This window comes from Canis lupus, chromosome 5 (genome assembly GCF_003254725.2).
Source record: "Canis lupus dingo isolate Sandy chromosome 5, ASM325472v2, whole genome shotgun sequence".
NCBI lineage: Eukaryota > Metazoa > Chordata > Mammalia > Carnivora > Canidae > Canis > Canis lupus.
The window spans coordinates 51,196,398-51,205,591 of NC_064247.1; the positions used below are offsets into that span (position 1 = coordinate 51,196,398).

At 45.5% G+C, this 9,194-nt stretch overlaps 1 long non-coding RNA gene across 2 annotated transcripts; it reads right to left on the bottom strand.

Annotated features, from left to right (window-relative positions):
• Positions 1 to 860: 860 nt before the first annotated feature.
• LOC125755135 (uncharacterized) lies at positions 861 to 7,402 on the bottom strand. Of its 2 annotated transcripts, XR_007410837.1 has the most exons (3): positions 6,667 to 7,402; positions 3,269 to 3,511; positions 861 to 1,486 (listed from the first exon to the last, which is right to left on the bottom strand). It is a non-coding gene; the product is annotated as an uncharacterized LOC125755135 (long non-coding RNA). The 2 variants fall into 2 exon arrangements; XR_007410836.1 differs by lacking the exon at positions 6,667 to 7,402 and having other exon boundaries at positions 3,269 to 5,952.
• Positions 7,403 to 9,194: the final 1,792 nt, after the last annotated feature.

The following is a 9,194-nucleotide window of genomic DNA, read 5'->3' on the forward strand; positions in this document are numbered from 1 at the left end:
TTGTCATGTCAGTGGCTGATGCCAAAGAATTAACTGCCTAAGCCTGTGTTCTTCATCTTTACAAGCCAGGATAGTAGTATCTCTGCCAAAAGGTTGCTATAAGGATCAAAACAATAAAATGGTGGCGAGTGAAATGTAAAGGGAGATTAAATGAATGAAGGTTATCTATACTGTGGAATAGTATAGGTTGTGAAAAGAAATGATCTGGACCAACCTGAACTGATGTGGAGAGACAAGACATATGAGAAAAAATAGCAAAGGGTAGCTATTGTCAAGATTAGACACAAGTAAATCAGACACTCATTCACAGGGGCTGCTGTCATTAGCCAAAAGTGGTCACTTGACATTCCCTTCACTTCTAAACAAGAAGCAAGGAGTCAGAGGAATGACTTCCCTGGGCCAAAATAAACACGGCAAGATAAGCCAGGTCTCCAAATGAACAAGTATGCTTCCAGGTAGCTAGATGAGAAGTTGATTCACCTGAAAGTCTTCTCGTAAATCAGTGGTTCACTTGGTTTTTAAAATATTTCATCAAACTAATACAGGCACATAGTTTTTTTTTTTTTTTTTTTTTTTTTTTTTTTTTTTTTTTTAGTAGGCTTCTAATGAAACACAGCAAGCCCTTCACCATACCTTGGTTCCATATTCCAAAGACAACATCATTTGTCCCATGGAGCTGTCTCACCAGACACTTACCTCTATATTTCTAAATAATATGTTTATTTTACTATCTCCTATTCTACCAAATTTAAACATTATGTATTGTCAATTATGATCTAAACATCTGGCATTCCTTATACCAGCCTCCCATGCCCCACCTGTCCCATAGTTAAATAAAAAAATCAGAGTCTACACTATAATGACTATGTAATACAGTTCTTTAATTTTTTTTTCCAAACTCCTCATCAGAACGTCCATCTACCTACCCTTTGATTACTGTTTTCAAACATTCTCATACTGGGTAGTCCATTGATCTCATTACCTCCTTTCTTTGTTCCAAGTTGGAGATCTCTTTCCAGAAGCTTCTGTCCTCCAGCTCCAGACTAGACTGCTCTCTGGGCTTGTTGCATAGCTGCCTTCAGGCGAATGCTCTTTGTTGCTTTTCTGGATAGAATCCTCTATTGCCTGGATTTTATGTCTTTCTCTCTCCCCAGTTTTGCTGGGGCACATCCTTAAAAAGGGAACTTGGCAGAGAGGGGTGTAAGTTTTCTCTTCATATCACCTGAAGTCCATATTGATTGGCCAATAGCCGGATGGCTTTCTTCCTGGTAAAGTACTTCATAGCCCTGAATTTAAACAGGTATATCCAAGGTGCTAGATATTAATCCATTTATCTAACAAACATGGACCAGAAGCAAGGCCCTGTCCAAGCATTTGACTCAATAAAACAGGGGTTCTGCTCTCAAGATGATTTTTGTTGGGGGAAATAAGTAAACAGGCAGTGACATAAACAGGCCTTCTCCTCTTCCTCATTCTTGACTCAAATCTGTTGAAAATGCAAATTTTATTGTTTTCCTGCATGAAATCCTCAGTCAGCTTTCTATTGTACTTAAAACTATAAATCTCTTCCAACGGTCCACAAGTCCCTTGGATTACCCCACCTTCATCCACTGTGATTACCTCCATCTCATTCCCTTTGCTCATCAGCCTTCAGCCACACTGGTCTTCTTTCAATTTCTGTAACACATTAAATTCTTTCTACCTCAGGCTATGGGCATGTGCTCTTCTCTCTGCCTTGATCAGCCTCACCTCCCTCTAGACCTGGCTAACCCATTTCATTCTTTTGGGTCTCTCCTTAAGTGTCATTTATTGTGGGAAATTTCCCTGTTGACCTTATCTAGATCAAGTAGCTTAAATTTCTAATAATCTATTTTTTATTCCTTCTTATGTTTATCAAATTTTAAAGTATCTTATTTATTTTTATGATTATTATGTGTTTATCTTACCTAAAAGACTAAAAGTGTAGAAATTGGCAATTTTGTTCCCTACTGTACTGATGGAGGAGGATGGCAGGCTTGGGGGTGGCACTCAGTCAGGGCTTCCTGATCCTGCATCTGGCAGGACTGATCCCACCTCTGGGCCTGCAGGCCACCCTCTCTCCTGGAGGACTCAACTGTTTCTGCCCCTAAAGGACTGTCACTCTATGAGATGCCTGGGTGGCTCAGCGGTGAAGCGTCTGCCTTCAGTTCAGGGCGTGATCCTGGAGTCCCAGGATTGAGTCCTACATTGGCCTCCCCACAGGGAGCCTGCTTCTTCCTCTGCCTGTGTCTCTGCCTCTCTCTGTGTGTATCTCATGAATAAATAAATAAAATCTTAAAAAAAAAAAAAAAGGACTGTCACTCTAGCAGCTCTGAGGATGGTGACAGACAGCCTGGCCCCTTGACAGCTTCTCCCATAGAAGGCCTGAGGCCTAAACCGCTTCCAGCTGAGTCTCCTTCCCAATTTCCCCCCACTATGGATCACCATCCCCGGTGTGTTCCCTCAGATTCAAGAGAACAGGGACTCAGGTGAGCTGATCCCCAAAGGGAGGAAGACATAGCCACACACTTACCAAAGGCCCCCTGCACATTGCATCCTCGACCCTGGACCCTGTATACACACACACTGCCTTCTCTGAAATAAACCCTGGGCTCCTGCCCTTGCCTGCTCCTCCATGCACTTCTTTGGCTTAAAGGTTTCTCTCTCTGGGTCTCTGATTGTACCATCCCAACCCCGAGCTTTAGCCACACCAGTGGGCACAGGAGCTGGAGTGCACACAGGCTTGCTCACTGTGCCCACACATCTCTTTGGCCAGCCAGGGTTCTTGCTTAGCTTCCACACCCAGACCTGGCTCCCCTTACCTGCTCCCCTTACCTCCTGCTCCCCACAGCTGGACACAGACCTGCACAAGGACTGCACCTTCAGTATCACACACGTGTTGCAGGAGCAGCAGACCAAATGTGCTGCTGCCCAGGGTACCAGAACCAGAAAACAACTGCCTTCTCACAAAGGGAAGGCAAAACCATGGTGGCTGATGGGAAAAGCCTTTTACAAATGGTATCAACAAACCTTCTCTGGAAAGGGCACAGGTGGGTACCTCCCCACACATAGACAAGACAATTGCTCATTATAATTTTGCCCCTTGCAGAGTTCTCAGATCAAGTGCAGCATATATGCATATGTACTCTCAGTGAGGGCTTACTTAACACCCTCATGGTACAGGAGACTTTATAGAGCACTGTACTGGGTTATTTGTGCTCCAAATCCCAAATTCATATTAAAACCATACCCTGCAATGTGGTGGTCTATGGAGGTCAGGCCTTTGGGAGGTAATCTGGTTTAGATGAAGTCATGAGGATGGGATCATCATGATGGGATTAGTGCCCTTTACAAGGAGGAAAACAGAGCTCTCTCTCTCTCTCTCCCTCTCCCTCCATGCACAAGGAAAGGCCATATCTGCAAGCCAGGAAGCAGGCCCACTCCAGGAACTGAATCTGCTGGCACCTTGATCCTGGATTTTCAGCTTCAAGAACTGTAAGAAACACATGTCTGTTTAAGCCAAGCATTCAATGGTATTTTGTTACAGTGACTCAATCCGACTAAGACAGGTATTTGATAAATATACTGATTCAGGGGCTTCAAAAATCTATTGATTCAGAACCTTTTCAGGGTGGACTCCAGAAATCACTATTTCTAAAACTCCCCGAGACATTCCTATTGAGACAGCCTTGGTCTGATGTTTGGAACCCACTGCCCTAGAGAAAAGTGCCCAAGATTAAAAATCAGAAGATGTAGGTTTGAATTCTGCTCTGTAAATTGTTGGGTATGGCATTTGGGGATGTCATTAATATCTCTGATTTTCAGGATCTTGCTCTGTAAAGTTGAGGAATAAAAACACGTGCTCATGTGCTTCAAAGCATAGCTGTGGGGGTCCAGTGCCCAGCAGATGTTACATCACTTCACAAGCTACACAGTAGAGAAAGGTCAGAGTTGGCACTTGTTGAAGAACTCTTCCTCAGGGTTTGCCTCCCCATCTCTGACCATCTTCCTGGCCCAGCCCACACTTCTCCATTGAGATAGCATCCCTTTCCTTGGACTTCTGAAGAAGGGCTAATAACAATAATTCACCGAGCCTTTGCTTTTCCAAAGTTCTGGGCCGTCATTATTTAGATACACATCGTAACACACCCACAATCGCACTAGCCCATTTGCTGTGGGGAAAGAGACTGAGCTCTGGCAGCAGCAGCAAAGCCAAGACAAGAAAGCTTGGCCTGACTTCCACAGGCGTGACAAGGGTGGAGTCTCTGGGAAGTCACAGAGAAAGGCCACAACCAGGAATTGGGGGACTTCTGGGCAGTTTCTTAACTGGCATTCACATGCTCAATCTTTTGAAAACTTAACTATTTGGGGTGACGGCAAAATCCAGAAAACTGAGTCCACTATCAGAGGTAAATGGAAAAAAAAAAAAAAAAAAAGAACTCTCAAATTTAAGCAACTTGGTGTATGAATCCAGGAAAATTCTCTCATCAACTTGGCTTTCAGGTACCTTATATGTGGAGCAGGTGGTTGGACCAGATGAATGTATAAATGAATGAATGAATGAATGAATGAACCCAACTGCCTGCAAGATACCTGCTGGGGGACATTTGCTTTTTGTCTTAAGATGAAATATCACCTTTAGTAGTAGTAGATGCTCTGTTGAAAGATGTAGCTCGGTTTGAGTGCCAAATGAATCAGCCAGGGAACCGTGGCTGTAGGCAGATGCCCACCAAGGTGAGGGGGCAATCGGGGCAGTCGGGAGTGGGGAAGGAGAGTCACAGCGGAGTGTGTACTCTCTGTGGGCAGACTTGCCCCCACGACCGGCGGAGCTGAACTGAGCATTCCCTGCTACTCTCCCAAATTTATCAGGAGAGAAATCACCCATCTCCCCAGATGCAGATGGAATGAAAAAAGGGAGAGAGACCCAGAGTCTAGAGGCTACATTCACTTGTTTCCTTCACAGGAAGGAAGCACCAGGCATCAGCAAGGAAGTTTCCCCGGATCGGCTACGTTGCATCAAACATCATGCTGGATCCTGTCACCCAGGTTAGATAATTCAATCCTCACAAAGGGAGACAGAGGTAGGTATCATGCCCATTTTATAGGAGAGGAAGCCAAGGTTCATAATGGCTAAGTGACTTATCCAAGATGACAAACCAAGGAAGTAGTAGAGTGACTGTGGAGTCAATTGTATTATTAATAATGGTTGAGATTTGTTTAGGTGTTTATTATCTGCTAGTCTGTGGAATACGTACAGGGACACATTTAATACTCCCAGAAATCCTAGGAGGTAGGGATTGTGTTTTTCTCTTTTGTAGATGAGGTCATTTAGACCAAGGTTCCCAGTTCAGGACTGAGATTCAAAGCACAATCTGTCCTCCGAAGCCCCGGTTTGTCTCCAGACTTTTACATTGTTCCTGTCTTGGGCAAAACATGTAAGCACATCAGTAAGTAGCCCCAAATCACAGGACATAATGCATCCTCTGAGACAAAAAGTTCATCTCTAAAACAGATAAGATCTCCAGGGTCTGGGTTTAAATCTCATCACTTGTCAGCCTCTTCTGCACCTGCCAAGGGGAAGTGATGACACCCATCACAGAGATGGACAGACACTGGAGAGGTGAGTGTGCTACCCGGCTGGCACAGAGATAAGGATCTGAGTCATATGAGCACTCACTTCTCAGGCAGGAAGCGGGCTCTGGCTGTATCTTGCTCCTACAGAGGATTGGCTCCTCTCCGGGTGTTTGTTTGGATCCCATGAGGCTGCCCACTTCTAAGACAGGAAGGAATGAGAAGGTCCCTCTTTTAGGGGGTGACTCTGGGATCCTGTGATAGCACAGGACAAACCCTAGGCTGGGAGAGGGGCAGGGCGGTTGGGCGGCTGGAGGCAGGGTCTAATTAATTGCTCCTAAGAAGACGGGATAGCTCACTAAATCCTCTCAACAAACCCAAGAGGCAAGTATTATCTCTGTTTCTCAGAAAAGTCAACCGAGGGTGATGAAAGAGAAGAAACGAGCAGTAGGAGGAAAAGAGTGGCATCGGGGGCAGGTGGAGAAGGAGCAGAGAGAGGGTGAGAGGATCACTTCCCCCCTCTCAGGGGGTCTGTTCCACACCAGGAGTGCCCAGTCTCCTGTCCCACTTGGGGAGGAGTAGTGAATTCTGGATGTGGGAGGTCTGGGCACAAAGTTGGTAATATTGTGCCCACGTATAAGGTAAAAAGCTGGAGGCCCTGTCCGAGGTCCACGGGTGGTAGATGGTGGAGGAGAGCCTGGGATTTGAGCTGGTCTGACTCTTGCACTAACGGGGTCTCTTTTAACCATCCATACCTGTGTTAAAGTGTTGCCAGGACCAGCAGCTTCAGTCTCACCTGGACATCTTTTTAAAAAGAGGGAATCTCAGGCCCAGCTCCAAGCCTCCCAGACAAAATTTACTTCTTCGCAAGATCCCCAAGTGATCCCAACATCTGTTCACACTTAAGAAGTCCAGTCCTACACCATGTGCAGGTTTTCCTGAGGTTCCTTCGAACCCCCAGGTTCTCACTCTTCTGTCGCTGGTGGGCCTGTCCCTGTCACCTCTCTGGCTGCCTTAGCTCTGAACCCCCCGCAGCACACACACCATACACCTGGGATTCTTGGCTCCCTTTCTCACCCGTCTCCGGCCCAGCTGGTGAGCCCCTCGGGGGACAGAAGTGCGGCATAGCGTGTTGTCCACACTGCAGAAACAGCTCCTTGCTCGTCTCCACTGCTGTCTGCAGACCTCATCTCCTCCTGATCTTTGCAGCAGCTGTCCAGAGTAGATATTATCACCCAAGTCGATAAAAGACTTGTCGGAGCTAGTTTAGTTCAAATGAAGGGCTCCTCAGTGCTCCTTTCTATCTATCTACCTCTCCCCACGGAAAGAAAGAAAACCTCATTGCCAATTTGGAGGTACTGAAACATGGGCACAGTACGCGGTGTTTTAAGTGAGGGCATTCGGTTACTCCAGGAATCAATCTTCTGGAATGTTCTCTGGCCGGCACAAGTGCCCCTCGCCACAGGGACAGCAGCAGCCAGTCCTGAGGCAGGCTTTCCTCTGCAGGCCGGATCTCATCACTCTGGAAACCTGCAGCCCTGGGGCCAGCCTCGGCTGTCACTCACTCGCAGTGAGGCCTTGGGAAAGTCGGCTCTGGTGTGTGAGACCCTTACCCCAGGGCTACACAGGAAGAAGACACTCAGTAAGAGGCAGTCCTGCTGTTCTCTGGGCCTCAGTTTTCCCACCTGGGGAATGAAGGCGCTCTGCTAGAATCAGCTTTCGAACTGTGGTCCACAGAGCTTTGGGGATGTCAGTCTGGATCTGGCCCTGGTTTGGGCTGAGATACGAAAGAGAAAGTGAAGGGATCCCTGGCTGCCCCTGATTACAATCAGGGCAGCTGACATTTATCCATTTTACATACAAGCTTTCTTAGGAGACTATGTATATATATATATATATATATATATATATATATATATATATAATATAATTTCCTTGTTTTGCCTAAAATAATTCTGAAAACCATTGTCCTGAAATTTATCTGAGATTCCTTCTAGCTAGTACCAACTATGATCCCAGGCCTTATTGGGATTTAATAAGTGAGGCACTACAAATATTTATTGAGTAGCATCATGTCATTTACTGAGTGACATGCCCTGATGGCTGCTTTATGGTGTTCACTTTGGCTGCTGTAGGGAAAGCAGACCATAAGGGTATGTGTATGACAGACATGCCAAGATCCATCAAGCTTCTTTCTGTAGCAACAGAGCCTGATTTTTAGCTGAGCAAAAACAGTCTCTGGTCTCTACTGCCCAGGTAGCTGGCGTGGCTATTTGACTATATTCTGAACAATGTGTATAAACGGAAGTGGGCATAATTTGTGGTCCTTGCAGTTAGAAAAGGGGTGAGTGTGCCTTGCTCTTCTCCATTTCTTCCTCCCAACTGAGCAGTAGTGAGGGTACAGGGTAGTGACAGGGTAGTGAGCAATGTTGGGTTACATGAGCAAAGGAAATACCCTACAGAAGGTGAGGCCACAAAAACAAAGAGCCTGACGCTGTGGGGCTGCCACACAGTCCTCGACTGCTTCCACCTAGATTGCTACATGAGTGAGAAACTCCTGTCTTGTTTAAGCCACTGTTTATTTGGGTCTCAGTCGGAGTAACCAAACATATGTGTGTGTGTGTGTGTGTGCATGTGTGTATACACACATAGATATACAATTTCATATATATGTGTGTGTGTGTGTATATATATATATATACACACACACACATATACACACACATACTAATTAATATATGTGGACAGGAGTGGGAGCAGAGAGATCAGTTAGAAGCTTTTGAAGCAGTCCAGGCAAAGATGATGGTATTTGGGAAAAGGTAGTCACTTTGAAGATGATGAGAACCTCAGGTGGTTCTGGAGATGCAGAGATACAGATGATGAGATTTACTGGTGGCATGGATGAGAGGTATAAGAAAAATAGTCACAGATGATTTGGAGATCTGAAATAATGTGTTGCTAGATGGAGAAGAATAGGAAAGGAGCTTGGATGGGGTTGAAAATCAGGAGTTCATTTTGGACACATTAACTTTGAAATGTATGGTAGACATCCAAGTGCTGATTGAGCCTTTGGATTCAGGCATCAGGATTTCAGGGGAGAGAGAATGGGCTTGAGTACAAAAACCGACGTTTTGGGCAAAAATGTAGGGAACGAAATAGAATTCCACAGAGAATATCTGATCAAGCTGCTGGTTTGTCATTTTCTATAATTGCAAGATGGCTTTTAATTAACTAGCTCTGCAGACCACTGGGCACTGGGGAACCCATAGGACAAATAACTGCTCTGTGTCTGCACCGTGGAAAGTGTACCCTCACATCTGAACTGCTCAGGGTTCCTGAGGCACATACCTACCCTCTGAGAAAGCTTTCTAGGGTGAATGACATTTGGGAAAGTTAGGAGGTTGGGGAACTGGATGTTCACAAGGTCAGACTTGGAGTCCTTGGACAGTCTATATAATGGCCTGATGATATGAGCCAAGTTAGCTAATATCCATCCATGCATCCATCCACCCATGGGTCTAGCTATCCATGCGTCCATCGATCATCTGAATAGAATACCTCCAGTGTCATTTCCTTTCTCTTGAATCTCCCACATCCTTACACCA